We start from the raw sequence: 16,461 nt of genomic DNA on the forward strand, positions 1-16,461 counted from the left end.
TTTTTTTTTTTTGAAGTAGGCTTCAGGCCTAGCATGTGGGGCCTGAACTCAGCCTTGAGATCAAGACCTGAGCTGAGATCAAGAGTTGGACGCTTAACCGACTGAGCCACCCAGGCGCTCCCACATTGCTTAAGATGTTTATAAATGAAGTTCTTCTTAACCTAAACTCATATTCTAACATTATAAAAACCATGGTGAAATAAGGCACTACGAGCAAGAGTCAATTAAACTTCCAAAAGGACAGGCAGACCCATGGAATTTCAAACAAAGAAAAAGAAATTAGACTAAGAGTGTAACTTAACTATGTTGGAAACAACTAGAGAAATGAAATGGAGAATCAAAAACATGAGAAAAGAAAACATTTCTCAAGAAAGACTTGCGGGAAAAGTTTAAGCTCTTTAAAATATGTTTCCTTGTACTCCCCATCACTGAGGGATAAATTCCTTTTTTTTTTTTTTCAGGACACCTTTCTGGGAAACAGGCTGGCTTACATGGCTTTCTTCTCTCCTCTCAGGAATTCATAATTCCTTAATTCTCAGAGTACTTGATGCATTTTAGGGGCTCACTGAGTGTTCAAGTAATTGTAATATTTCACAGAGAAACAGATTAAGCCCAGAAATTAGAAAGAATAGGAAGAAAACTAGTAGAATCAAGGGACAAGAGAATATTTAAAAACTATAAACAAGGCCAATTCCAGTGAGAATTCACAGAGTGGGACTTTTCCTTCTGAAGAATAACTAATCCTTTTGGTGCATTTAGTTTAAGTGTAATAGGGTCAGAGGCAAATTGCAGAAGTTAAGGAAATTGAGACTGCCAGTATAGTAAGGAAGCTTGAATCTGAAGAGATGGCAGGGGTTTGGGGATCCACAATTCTGGGCAGGAATTTTATAAATTGGGGAAGATCTGAGCATACCTACAGATAGGAGGCAGAAAAGACGGATGGCTGAAAATCAAAAGCAATTGCCATTCTGTTCCACTTTCTCTATTTTTCCTCCCTCTTCTTTCTCCTTTAAGACATTTATCCTACTTCCTTTTTTCTTTGGATCCTTAGTGTGCACTTTTCTAAAATGTAATCCTGTGATTTCCAAATTTCAGCTAGAATTCAGCTGGATAGCGTATTTTAATTTCAAATTTTCTATGTGCAAACGGAACCCTTTCCCCTTCCATCAAAAATTGTCTGCCGTTCATATTCCATTTTTGGTCATCATCAATCAATTTTAAGTCTTGGAGATAGAACCTCTGAAATATCATTTGTATGCATTCTTATTTATTTCCAACACTTTTCCCCTAATACATGTACTCATTAATTTTAATGTGAGATGTTTATTTTAATCTGAGAGAGTGATATATCAGATTCTATATTTCTTTTTCTGACTTTTATCTCTTCAAGCTCTCTTTCCATGACGTATTTCTCAGGCTGCTGCATGCATAAGTTTCTAAAACTTTAATTTCACCTGCTTATTTCAAAAGTCCTCAGAGTGGATTTGCTTAGTCCTATTAGTTAATTATTATACAAATTTTAATTGAAAGAAAACTTACCTTTCCATGTTTATTTCCAATTACTTTTTCCTAATCCTCTACATTTAGATACAATCATTATTAATTATCTCTGCCCTTTCTCCACGGACTCACACTTTCCTGCAACTGTGTACTGCCTTAAACTATTTCCTCTGCCTTTCTCTCCCTTTCTCACACATTCACATAGCTCGCTACATTCTATCTTCAAAGCGAAACTAATATAACAATAACTTTACAAATATTCTTTGATAGCCTCCTCTATAATATCACTAAATAACTATCTTTGGTCAGTAGGAATTTTCATTAAGCAAATGAAACTTACATAATTGCTAATTAAATTGTCATCCTTATTTAAATGTAAATTTCTAAAGGCAAGAGGCTTATCAACCTCACTTCTATTTCCCTTAAACTGATAAAGTATGAATACACGGCAGAATAATGGATAAACACCAAGGGCTTATTGTACCATAGGTACAGAACACTGACATTATTGACAATATAAAATTTTAGAATGACGTTATTGCCTTAAATGGATTTTAAAGATATCAGACAGTTTGAGAAATGTCTGCCAATTATTATTTAAATAATTCCCATCACTACTCTTTGTAGTAATTTTGCTTTTCTGAGGAAAAGTTTATCGGAAAGACAAAACTTGAAGGATGTAACCACTTTAAATGTCAAATACAGTTCTGGATAATTTTACACTGATTTGCTAATGGGTATAATAAATAACCTATCCATTGTAATAAAATGAAATTGAGCCTGAAATTAATTAGTTAATTTATATTAAAATACTTGGTTAATTTTTCATTGAGTAAAAACTATCAATTCACCCATTAATCAAGACCATATTTTTCATGGACATTTTGGTTACTAGACACATCATTATATTTCAGGTATTAAGGTATATGAAGAAAATACATAATTCTCTAGTTTAATACATTTCCCACAGGCTGGATTTGCTCTAATTGACCTCTATAGATACATTAATACATGAGCATATTAGGAAAAACCTGGAGAACTTAAATTTAAGGTCATCTCTTAATCACGGCTCTAGTGATTTAACATCTAGAGTTTCTTGTAATCATTCTTGACCCATAGCCACCTACAATGGTTTCATTTTGGACCCAAATGTCAGAAGAAAATTAAAGTTTTGTAGTGTCAAAAGTTGTGTTCAGAGAAAACTGGACAGGACTGATATATTTAATTCTTATCTGGTTAATCTCTCCTTCATTTTTGTTGTGTTAAGGTACACATGAAAAATGAATGCATACAGTAATGTGAGACCTTTAGTTCATTTAGAAAAAATAATATTAAGCATTTCTAATTAAAATTTCAATTTAGGACTGGAATTTGAAAATGAAATGGCATTCACCAATGCTGAAAAATCAAATTTGGTGTTTTACCTTTTTATGTATTTCAAATAGATATAGTAATATTAAAGAAAATGGTAAAGGGTATAATATTTCACAGATTAACTTCATATAAGGAGCATTATTGATTACATAATGGCATTCCTTATAATCAATAAGTCATCTTTTTGTATTACAACTGGATTTGAATGGTAAAAAAAAATGCCAGTATCTTCAAAAAAGATCCTTAAAATAAGAAAAAGAGTTAACCTACAGACTAAATGGTGGAGCCATGATAAATCTGTGTCCTCTGTGAATTATTCTCAAAGAAATGCATGTAATATTAACCTTAAAAGTAGAGTTATGTAAATTAAAAACTGTCTACAAAAATCAATATTTATTAACTAAATGCATTATACAAATCACTATTTTAAATGCAATGGTATACAAAAATAATAAGCGACAGTTCCAAACGTCAAAGGAAGTATAATTTATTTGGAAAAACTAACACTACATAAGATGACAAATGATAAAACAAGATGACCTGTATCAATTACGGCCATCATGAGATTTATAACCAGGAAGGCTGCACAGAGGGCAATAAAACTTGAAAAAAACAAAAAGATGTCATAAATGTTATAATAAACAGACAGAAAGAGGGTGGACGCTCCATGAAAGGAATATATAATGCTGGTGGATATTGTACGTAAGGTAAAGTGTTCAAGGAACATTCAGAGAATAGCTAGTAGATCAATATAGAGGAAGTTGTCTTTATGTATAATATGGGTAATATATTATCATTGGAGAAACAGTTTTGAAAAGACATTGGAGGATCTCAAAAGCCATGATAAATGTCAAGCCTTAAGTTTTTCTCCATTAATTATTTATAAATAGATACTGACATGACAAAATTAGCATTTAGTAAAGGTTAGGCAGAAGACAAGATAACTGACAAATTGAATTAAGGGGACAAACTCTTTAGGGCATGTTATGTTGAGTATCTGGGTTGGCTGATGACAAAGAATATGGAAATTTAGGAGTGGAGGTAACAACAAAGATCAAAATAGAAGTTATCTCTATAATCATTTAGAATATTGGCGAAAGAGGGAAAAAGGTCAAGGATGTTAAGACCTTTCTACTTCAATGACGCAAGGGTCCTCAATGTGAAAAAGAATATCAAGAGAAGCTAATGGAGGGAATCTATGGAGCTATAATTTATTTCCTAAATGAAAATTACGTCTCAAAATAGAACATAGGCAAAGGTAACTGCTATTGTAACAAAGCTTAAATTAATATTTATAATTTAAGAATGCACATCAAATAGCAGATATTCAAAAGAGATTTTCTTAATTTATAGAAATATAAATATAATGAAGTCATTGGCATTTCTCAGTACCATGAGGGGCCCAAGAGCCCGTTGCAATTTGATACAACATTTAACAATGGCATTTAAAATGGCCAGTTTATCCCCTGCAGAGGTGTAAAAACTGACAACTTAATCAGTCTACTACATGCCTGCCACAAAGCAGAGCTGGACCCACTTAAAATTCAACAGACATGCAGAGAGAACTTACGGCACTGATTTATCTTGGTACAATGACTTGTAACATTTTTCAAGCAAGCACTTTTATTCCTTGGCCTCCACATGAAGGGACTTGAGAGAATTAAGGCACTTACCAAATAATTACAGAAACTCTCAAGGAGTCTTACTTATTGAAAGTTCTTACAATTTATTAATTATACCAAATGAGTTTGATTCTTTTCAGTTTTCATTGAAAAGGTTTTAAAATTATATCTGCTTTGAGAGAATTATGTATATAGTTTTTTTTATTTTTTTTTATTTTTTAATAGTNGTTTTTTTCTTTATGTTTTATTCATTTCTGAGAGAGAGAGAGAGAGAGAGCATGAACAGCAGAGGGTCAGAGAGAGAGGGAGATACAGAATCTGAAACAGGCTCCAGGCTCTGAGCTAGCTGTCAGCACAGAGCCCCATGCGGGGCTTGAACTCATGAACCATGAGATCATGACCTGAGCCAAAGTCGGACGCTTAACTGACTGAGTCACCCAGGTGCCTCTATCGTTTTTTTAATTCACTTGTTTATTACTGAATATCCATGTCACTCCATTACAACAGTCTGAGTGGTTTATTAGATTTATAAAATGTTCAAAAAAATTCAGAACCTTTGAAGCATTTAAGAAAGAAATACTCTGTCATCAAACACTTGAGGAAACTTGATGGCTATGAATGTTTTATGAAAACTACTTTTATTTCTTTTCTTTTTTATGTATTTCTATATGTATGTATTTATTTGAGAGAGAGAGAGCACTAGCAGGGAAGATGGGCAGAAAGTGAGAGAGAGAAAGAGAAAAAAGAGAGAAAAACAGAGACAGAGAATCCCAAGCAAGCTAGAAGCTGATACAGGACTCTATACCACAACCGAGGGATCATGACCTGAGCTGAAATCAAGAGTTGGATGCTAAACAGACTGAGCCACCCAGGCATTCCCATGAAAACAATTTTTAAATATTTTTTTCATCTAAGTTTACCAAGATGAACTTAAACATTTTAGCATAATCCCTCTCCAACTCTGTGATATTATACATATAACATATATGTGTACATATATATACATTTGAATTCAACTTTCTTATTCTAATTAGGAAAATAAATTTTGTGGTTGCTAGATCACCTGTGCCTTATTAAATTTCTCTTTTTATAATGTTTTTTATTTATCTTTGAGACAGAGAGAGACAGAGCATGAGTGGAGGATGGGCACAGAGACAGGGAGACACAGGATCCGAAGCAGGCTCCAGGCCCTGAGCTATCAGCACAGAGCCCGATGCGGTGATCGAACCCACAGATGTGAGATCATGACCTGAGCCGAAGGCGGAGGCTCAACCGACTGAGCCACCCATGTGCCCCCACCTGTGCCTTATTAAAAGCAACTGGTCTGGGGCGCCTGGGTGGCTTAGTCGGTTAGGCGTCCGACTTTCGCTTAGGTCATGATCTCACAGTTCGTGGGTTCGAGCCCCGCGTCGGGCTCTGTGCTGACTGCCGGCTCAGAGCCTGGAGCCTATTTCAGAGTCTGTGTCTCCCTCTCTCTCTGGCCCTCCCCTGCTCATGCTGTCTCTCTCTCTCTCTCCTAGAAATAAATAAAAATATTAAAAAAAAAATAAAAATAAAAGCAACTGGTCTGCCTCCTTAATGCTTCTGTTTCAATTGGCCCCTTCCTGTCAAGCTATAGACACTGTCTAATCATGTCCTAAAAATATAGTAACAATAAATGAAACAAACAAAAAAGAAAAAACAAAACAAAATAACCAAATAAGATAAAAAGGAAAACCACCCTTGCCTTGCCTTTTTCTCAGATTACTATGGTGTATCCTACTTGTCTTTATCACATTATTGAAGAAAGCAAGAAAGAAAGAAGGCAAGAAAGCAAGAGAGAGAGAGAGAAAGAAAGAAAGAAAGAAGGCAAGAAAGCAAGAAAGCAAGAAAGAAAGAAAGGAAGGAAGGAAGAAAGAAGGCAAGAAAGCAAGAGAGAGAGAGAAAAAGAAAGAAAGAAAGAAAGAAAGAAAGAAAGAAAGAAAGAAAGAAAGAAAGAAAGAAAAGGAAAGAAGGAAAGAAGGAAGGAAGGAAGGAAAAGGAAGAAAGAAAGGAAACAGCAACAACAACAACAAGGAAAGAAAGCAAGAAAGAAGGAAGGAAAGAACTCTCGAAGTCCCCAGTCATTCTTTATTCTACGCCAATTTACTTCTGTCCTCTTGAGATCCTTACTCTCCCTCTCTTTGCCCCTCCCCTCCCCTCTCAAAATAAATAAACAATAAAAATAAGAATCAAATCTTGCTATTTGCAATGTTGTGGATGGAGCTAGAGAGTATTATGCTGAGCAAAATAAATCAGAGAAAGACAAATATCATATAATTTCACTTACGTGTGGAACTTAAACAAAACAAATAAGCCAAGGGGAAAAAAAGAGAAAGGCAAACCAAGAAGCGGACTTAAATTTTTTTTTTTACATTTATTTATTTTTTGAGAGACAGAGACAGAGCACGAATGGGGAAGGGGCAGAGAGAGGGAGACACATTATCTGAAGCAGGCTCCAGGCTCTGAGCTGTCAGCACAGCCCGATGTGGGGCTGGAACCCATGAACTGTGAGATCATGACTTGAGCCACAGTCAGCCACTTAACCTACTGAGCCACCCAGGCACCCCAAGAAACAGACTTTTAACTACAGAGAAGAAACTGATGATTACCAGAGGGGAAGTGGGTAGGGTGATGGGTAAAATAGGTGGTGAGGATTAAGGAGGAGAACCAGGTGCTGTATCTAAGTATTGAATCGCTGCATTGTACACCTGAAACTAATATTACATTGTATGCTCACTAACCAAAATTTAAATAAAAACTTTAAAATAATGTGTGCATAAACAAAGTGATACAATAGGAAATGAAACAAATCAAATGAAAATTTCTTAATATTTCTCCCTGAATGTTTCTGCTTGTTGAATGGAATAAAAAGAAGTTTTAAGTTCACTTTTATTCTCTGTAGACTATTCTATTTTTGACAATCAGTATCTTGCTAAATTTATAAAAATTTGCGTAAATTAAATTAGTGACATATTGACTTTCGAGTAAAAGGTATTGCTACCATGGATTATTCAGTGATTGTGTGTGTGACAGTGTGTTTCAATCAACACATGAATTTTACATATGAATATAAAAGTACAAACATGTCACCCCTGTAACCGGTATTCAAAAAGTAACTGAGGTTCAAAAGAGAATGTGTGAAAGAAAAGAAAGGGCAAATAAGGATGAAAAAAAAAACAAGAAACAAAAAAAAAGGACTACAAGTGAAAGGGAGAATGTTTGTAAGGAAATGTCAAGAAATGGGGAGCTTGGGAAGACTAGTGGTGCGGCAATGGATCTGATTATCATGACACTCTCGCATGCCATAGAACCACAGCACGGAGCAAAAATCAATCACTCATATTTTGAGATTCTCCCACATGTCAAGCATTTAAAACCCTGGGCTTACTAAGAAATTAAAGTGAATAAATCATACCAAAGAGGAAACATTTGTGAAATGAAGTTCATGCTGATTCAAATATATTTTTGCTTTGAAAACAGAATGATTTTTTCTTAAAATACACCGTTTGAAATTAAATAATATGCAACAAGTTTAGAATGAGATATAGAAGTTGAAACTCCAAATTTAAATAAACTTCGTCACATAGCATACTCAGCAAAAGTTTATTAATAAAGTTAAAATAATTATGTTACTTTAATATTTATAAAATAGGAACCAAGAAGACCATGTGTCCCGTATTTTAAGATAAATACTTTTTCTTAAATCACGTAATGTATATAAAAGTAAAAATTATCCCTTCATGCCAATTAGCCTGGAAAATGTCTGAGTGATGAGTGAAGCATTCTGTGCTTACGTGGTAGGTAGTTCTGGAGTCCATTACCAGAGCAAGCACAGCTCACTCATCACTTATTTTGAGTGTGACATTTAATTAACACTAAAATCTCGTGAAGTGGCTGCTAAGTCCAAGTTCTACATCCAATCCAAGTTTATTTCAACAGACACCACTTAGACGTGTAACTTATTAGCTTCCTTGATGAAACCAGCAACATTGTGTGGAATCTTGAATCACTACTAATACTATGCAGTCATAAATTAAATTAAGGACTGGGCCTAATTCCTAAGTGTCTCAATGCCTATGTAAGTGCTTTGTCCAGTCCAAGTGTGTGGACTTTCTCTCCAGATGAAGGTTAGACTAAACCTTATACATAAGCCTGACAAATCAGAAATCTGTCACACCACAGTTATGCCAGAATGTTCACCTTCCTTCTTTTCCTGAGTCGTATATTAGCACTGGCCATTCAACACATATAGGGCTTAGCAGCATATCTTGATATATATACATTGCCAGAAAATGTGAAACCTCTCAGGATATTGCAAATTCTACTATGAAACTGTGTGGGGAAAAAAAAAGAAGAAAGAAAAAGAGAGAGAGAGAGAGAAAGAAAGAAAGAAAGAAAGAAAGAAAGAAAGAAAGAAAGAAAGAAAGAAAGAAAAAAAGAAAGAAAAAAAGAAAGAAAGAAAGATCACGTCCTCCTCAGCTTTAGAAACAAAAAATGCTTTCAATTAGATACACTACAATAAGGGCCCAATGAAAGATGTCATCCTTAATGTAAGAGAATCCTAATTTATTTTGGTCGGCGCAAATCATAAAGTTACTATAACATGAGTACATTATGTTATAGAGTCCACAATATCTCTATAGGAATGCACTCTTATAAGATAAACAACTTTGAAAGAATATTGTAAGGCATGAATCATAATATTTTTAAAGGTTTTCAATAGCATGGGGTAACAATAACTACTAGAGTAAAACTGACATTCAAACTTCAAAGATATATGCAATTATTTACTTATTAATTGAGTAGCTCACTCAATAACCATATATGGAACCACTGAGTAGATTCACCTGGGCACATAGATAAAGTTTATGTAACCACAAGAAAAAATATTTCACTAAGGTGTGAAGTTTATACTTTCATGAAATCAACAATTTAAATGTTAAAGAAATCAATAGCAGTTCTAATTTTTAGGCCTCCAAATGAACAATAACTTTATAGTTTGACCAGGGACATATATGTTTAATACTAAGATTAAGTATTACAAAAAGCAAGCATATTTTGCAAATCATTTATTTAAATGTGTTCATAGAGACATGGAAGGAAAGCCAGATAAATTTTTAAAAAGAGCAGATTACTTTGGATACTTAAATATAGAGAAAACTTTGTGTTCTTTTTTAAACAGTTTTTAACATATATTTATTTAGAGAGAGAAAGTGAGAGAGACAGAGAGAAAGCAGGGGAGGGGCAGAGAGAGGGAGAGAATCGCAAGCTGACTCTGTACTGTCAGCACAGAGCTGGATGTGGGGCTCAAACTCAGAGGCCAATAAGATTATGACCTGAGCTGTAATCAAGAGTCAGATGCTTAACTGACTGAGCCACCCAGTCATTCTGAGAAACATGTTGTTGTTGTTTTTTCCCTGAAAGCATTTTCAGCATCTCAGTCTTAGATTATTATAGCCTACATGTACCTATGGGATCTCAGTTTACAGATCGCAGTTTGATCGCAGTTTACAGATGAGGAAAGGGGTCCAGAAGGTTTATCTATTTCAGAAAGCCCAGGAAGAGCGCAGCAAAGGATCTTTGCTTAAACTACTTACCCCTGGCCTGAACTAACTTTAGATCTCCAAAATGTTCAGTGCTATTTCTTTGAAAACTTAGTGAAAGAGGAGTCTGTTTCCCTCCTCAGAAGGGAGGAAAAAATTGACTTGGGGACAATCCTTTCTAGATGGGAAGAGAACAGATAGCCCGCCCCCTCTCCCAGGGAGCTGAGCGAACAAGAAAAGAGGTAAAACTTGGAGACTCCAGGACTCATTCTGCCATGACATGGCTTCCTAGTTTGTGCTAACGTCACAGAATGAGAGGTTTTCCACAGGAAGGCTAAAATCAGACAAAATGGAGCTCACGAGGGCGCCTGGGTGGCTTAGTCGGTTAAGCGTCCGACTTTCGCTTAGGTCATGATCTCACGGTTCNCTCACGAGTTTGCGCGGCTCTATGTGTGAACAGGCTCTCGGTGTGAACAGCAGCAAGTCCATAAATGGTGACTGTGTAGCAGGCCTGACCCAACAGAGAAGAACTCAGTGTGGCGCAGTCAGTGAAGAGAATGAGTTAGTATTGCTATGTCGTTCTTGACTCCTGTGTGGTGTGGGAAGATGTCCCCAAACTCCCAGGAGTCTCATGTAGCAGAGAGTAGTGTCAGTCATTAGTCTTGCTGTGGGAGGGGGGGGGGGGNGAGACCCCTCCCTGCCAGGGATAGTACAGAAATTGTAGGTGAACTCCGGGAAGACGGCCTCACCAACAGCCACTGCAGTGGAGCTGAGGCAGCATGCGGGAACCCCTTGTCCCTGACCTACTTCAGAGTACAAACCACGTGTTCACAGCAGTTCAAGGGGCCAGGAACCCTGGAAGAACTGGAAACAAAACAAAAACGAACATAAAACAAAATGAAAAATAAAAACTGTAGCTGAAGCAAGATCAGAGTATGAGAATATATCTAAGAGCTCTCCCCACCCCCGACTCCAGGAGCCACAAGTTTACATAAGAAGGTTTCCCCTCCACACCAGACACACAGATGCTCTCTGGGGAAGGCGCTATGAAAAGGCTGAGAGCTTGGGGTGCCTCCTGGCTCAGTCAGTGGAGCCTCAGACTTCGGCTCAGGTCATGATCTCACAGCTCACGGGTGCTGTCTGTACTGACAGCTCAGAGCCTTAGATTCTGTGTCTCTGGCTCTCTGCCCCTCCCCCCCCCAAAATGAATAAAAATTAAAACAAAGAAAAAGAAAAAGATTGAGAGTTTACCTGAAAGATACTGAATTAACTTTCTAAATGGGAATAAACCAAGATTCTGTCTTTGATCGGATACAAATGTCTGATACAAGGTAAATATTAACTAAATGCTAACTGCTATCATTGTAACCCCTCCTCTGAATTAGCTCTAGAGGTGCTCACAGAGAGAAATTTAGTGCCTTTGTTTACATACGAGAACTTCATGTGTACATGCCACTAAGACTGCTATTCACAACTGCATTTATAGTTTTTCGTTCCTAATAAACTGAGAAATTGTTTATTCAGTCCAAATTTAATTAGAATGTATTTGAGCAACACTTGTTCATTTCTGTCTTAGTGCACTCAGGCTGCTATAACAAAATACCGTACGCTGGGTGGCTTATAAACAACAAACATACATTTCTTGGTTCTGAAGGTTGGAAGACCAAGATTGTGGTACTTCTGGAAACGGCCCTCTCCCAGACCTCAGACCATGGGAGACACAGGAAGTAGGGGTCCCTTTCCTAAGGATGCTGATCTCATCCAGAAGGCTCACCGTCCTTACCGTTATCACCTTCCAGGGGCCTCCCTTCTAACATCATCATATTGGGCATTAGGATGCTACCGTGTTAGTTTTGAAAGGACACACACATTTAGATCAGAGAGGCCTCCATTCAACAATGCCGACTGAAGTGCTAAAGATTTCTTCCCCCAGGAAGGATTTTCTTCAACAGGCTGTAGAACTGGTTGACGTAAGCACAAATAATATAAACATTCCCGGTGCTCATTTCCATGATACCCACTACCTTGGTGAGAGGTAGGAAATGCAGTGCAAAATATGAAGCTTCGTCTTTTGGAACAACAACAACAACAAAAGGTCATTACTCAGTCACTATTTACAGAAAATTAGGGACTTGATAGTTTCAATAAATCTTGTTATAATGTAATAAACACACTTGAAGTGACCAAATTTCTGAATCAATGCTAAGAAAAATTGTAATAATATTGAAATGATTAATCTCTGCCAAACTAGTATAGGAATACATATAAATATTTAAGTGTGCCATATATTTCAAGTTCTGTCACATTAAGTATGACTCCTTTGGCAACGGGGCCCCTGGAAAGTTGCTGTTGATACATCAGAAGTCTCCTCAGACGGGTTTCCATGAAGCCCCTTTTCAACATGTCAGGCCTCCTATTTCTTCCTTTCTCTTTCACCTTGCAGAATTAGGTCGTCTTCCTCACTCTCCCTCTGTCTCTTTTTGTCTGTAGCTCCTTCAGCATACCACTCTTGCTAACTTATCACATTTGAAAGATAATTATTTGTTTATATGGCCATATCTCTAATTCAAACTTAGAAAAGACAAATCCTTACTCAATTTATTAAATACCCTGGAATATCGCAGGCATCCATTTCCTTTCCTAAATAATAAATGGATCCATGAGTGGGATATTTTTCTAAAACATCAATATGTTTTAAAAATCTGAATTTGCCAAATAAAAAGATGCAAATTGATTACTCATTCCCATCCTCAGGAAAGAGAGGGCACTTATTTTACTTACATTTTTAAAAACTTTTCTAGAACCAGACCATTTTATTTTATCATCAGGTAAACAATGAAAGAAACAAATCTGAATATATACAGTATGACTGATTTGTTGAATGCAAAGAAATTGGATTATTACTGTATCAGTGAGTTCTATGATAGGTTTCAAAACCAAAATAACGCCTCCACCTATTCATTAATCTTTTTCATTCAAATCAACTGCATCTCATGCAACTGTGTTAGTGCTGGGGATGATAAAGATATTTTATACTTTAATATTCTGTGATTTAGCTTAGAACTTTTGTTCCCCTTCAGTTTATTTACTGATGTTTAAGAGAGAAAGAGAGCAAGCAAAAGAGGGGCACAGAGAGAGAGGAAGAGAGACAGAATCTCAAGCAGGCTCCCCACTCTCAGTGCAGAGCCAGACACAGGGTTTGAACTCATGAACTGCAAAATCATGACCTGAGCTGAAATCAAGAATCAGACGCTTAATAACCAAGCCACCCAGTTGCCCCAAGAACCTTAGCAGAAGTAAAGAAAGAGTATGTATCAAATACATATATTTTCTAGTACATTTTGAATACATATATTTTAAAATAGAATATTAACAGTAAAAATATATTATATAACTCATAAATAATGTTCAACTTTGTCTACTTTTTCAATATAAATTAAATTTATGTGAATGCCTTATAGTTGTGCTTTTTAGAAACTTCTTCAGTTAGTCCCTTTAGACACAATAAGTCCAAGTGGTCAGGAAACTGATCAGAGCCCAACCAGATCTGTACCGCTGATCTAAGGACAACAAAATGATGCATATATCTACAACCCCTCAATCACTGAAAATTTGCGAAAGTGGGTTGCCCCTCCCCACCATATATGCACTGTGCAGCTGGCTCACACAAATCAATGGTTACATGTTCTTGCTCTTACATCTCTGGCTCCTGGATTCTTGATTTTATTTGTTGTACCATTTGGTCTGGTAAAAATTTAGAAGATACTGTTATATTTCTTGAGCTCTTACAGTCTCAGATGGCAAGTAACCTGCTGTAATCACAGCCATAAGGATACCACAGGACATTTTCTCTGGCTTCTAAAGCTCCTGAAGTTTCTGTCTCTCGTACAGAATGAAGGATAAAAGTATGTACAGTTTAGCTTACTTTCCACTTAATTGACAAAAGGGAGTGCTTTGCTATCAATTCTGTGATTTCTCTGGTAACCGGCCTTTGTTCCCAACTTGCAGAGAAATTGGTTGTATTCTAACTCAATCCATCATTTAATTTTACAAGGCAATGTGTTTACAGTTTAATGGCAATCCTAGGCAAGTAGTTTCTTTTTTATCTTGTTTATCCGAAAGACTGGAACAGTGTGAAGTTCACCTCCTACATACAGAAAGCCTATAATGATGACTTGTAGAACTACATTGAGGATGATAAAGATATTTTATATTTTAATATTTAATATTTTCGTAGTGACATATACTAAATCACTGCAGAGTTCTGTTCTATATTAGCAGCTTGATTAAAGAGATGAATGATTGCAGGTCCAATGCAGAAAAGCAAAACGAAGACACAAACACAGACATCTTCAAAGATATTCCTGGTAAAGAACAAAGGACTACCGTTCTTCTAGCATTACTTAACACACGCCATCAAGGTCAAGACACTTTCTGTATTACATTTGTAATATTACATGAAGCTGGACATCCAAGATATATGGGATCTCTTCTGCATGGGGATCACAAGTGTTTCCAATACACAGTAGTGACTTCTTCTAAAGGTTCATTAATAGGTTAGAACTTGAATTTCCAAGCTAAGAAGCTATAAAATACTTGAAATATATTGTTACTTGTTGTTTAGGTTAGACTTGAATGAGGCTCTGTTCTCTGCAGTTGGAAATGTGCCCTTTCTTTAGAAATGCTGATGATAAGGGGTGCCTGGGTGGCTTCGTAGGTTAAGTGTTCAACTCTTGATTTCAGCTCAGGTCATTATCTCACAGTTCATAAGTTTAAGCCCTGCATCGTGTTCTGCACTAACAGTGAGGAGCCTGCTTGGGATTCTCTCCCCGCCCCCTTCTCCCCTTCTCTCTCTACCCCTCTCCCACTTTTGAGCATGTACACTCTCTCTCAAAAGAAATAATCATTAAAAATATTTTTAAATGTACATGATTGTATAGAGATTGAATTTTAGCTCATCAAAAAGTGAGGGTAGACTCTATTTTAGTCTCTGAACGTGAGAGACTCCAAAAATCAAGGGTATCCAACAGTCCTTGCATATGCAGGATGATATAAGCAGTCCATCACCCAGCTTTACACAACTGAAGTAAAATAATCGACCTTTATATGCAGGGAAAGGGACTAGTCTGGTCCCAGGTAACATCTATAGTAATCTAATAACTGAAAATACTATTGTTTCTGCTGTCATCCTGGTCTTCTCTGCAATGGATTGAAGGTATGCGTTCCCCTAAAGTTCATATGTTGACCCCAATGTGATGGTAGTATGAAGTGAGGCCCCTGGGAAGTAATCACATCACATGAGTGGAGCCCTAATGATGGGATCCTTGGCCTTATAAAAGGGACTCCAAAGAGCTCTTTCACTCTTTCTGCCATGTGAAGATTCAATAAGAAGTAGGCAGTCTGTAGCCTTGGAGAGGGCCCTCATCAGACTTGACTGTTCTGACACCCTGTTCTTAGACTTTCAGCTTCTGAAATTGTAAGGAATAAACAGCCACCCAGTCTAGGGTAATCTGTTATAGCAGGCTGGATAAGACATATCTGAACCCATTCTATCCTATCTTATTGAAAATTCATCTTCAAACACTGGCTTAGGTGGGGCTATGTACCTATATTAAAAAGGCAGTTATCTCAATGCTCACTCATCTACAGTGTCATTCATAACCAGGGACCATATGTGAGGGCAAACTTCTCAATGAAACTATATTCTGGGGAAAACAGTAATTACTGAAAGAGTCTGGTACCCTAAAATTCTTAGACCTAATCACCATAGCCTAGCGTAGGTAAGGCATAGTTCAGCCTATGCCAAATACCTTGCAACTATTTACAGGGAACTTACTACATGCCAAGTACTATTCTAGGCAGTCAGGTTACATTTGTGAAGACAGACAGACATCCTTACCCTTGTGAAGTTTACATTCCAGCAGGTGGGAAACAGACTAAGTTGAGAAATGGGTAGTGCTATGGAAAAATACTAATTATGGAAATAACCTGCGCCATGGGGAGAAAAAAAACAAACAAACATGGGCCATTCTTCAGAATACTTTGATAAAAGTGTTTTTTAGTCAAGTCCTTTCAAAGGCACTCTATTTCGTAAGCCAAAACACCATCAGATGAAGGACAGACTATATAATGCTAGCAGCAGATTACTCCCCCCCAGCCATAACACCAGGGATGCAGAAGTAAGCAGAGGTAGAACAGAAGGTTCATAGCATAGTGAAGCCCTGATTGATTAAAACAGCCAGCCTCAGATCCTGAGGGGAAAATTCTTTAACAAAGTGACACACTCCAGTCTCTTCAATATATAGGGCATACCTCCTAGGGAAGTCTGGAAGCTACTGATAAGCTATAACAGGCTGCAGTACTGGAAAGTCTGATTCTAGTGCCAAGTGTCATGACCAGTC

General features: G+C 36.8%; 1 protein-coding gene across 2 annotated transcripts in view; it reads right to left on the reverse strand.

Annotated features, from left to right (window-relative positions):
• The window catches only part of NCAM2 (neural cell adhesion molecule 2), a 506,271-nt gene that overhangs the window by 221,676 nt on the left and 268,134 nt on the right, over window positions 1–16,461 (reverse strand). The gene's annotated exons all lie outside the window — the stretch shown is intronic.

This window comes from Crocuta crocuta, unplaced genomic scaffold (assembly GCF_008692635.1).
Source record: "Crocuta crocuta isolate KB4526 unplaced genomic scaffold, BGI_CrCroc_1.0 scaffold378, whole genome shotgun sequence".
NCBI classification, from domain to species: domain Eukaryota; kingdom Metazoa; phylum Chordata; class Mammalia; order Carnivora; family Hyaenidae; genus Crocuta; species Crocuta crocuta.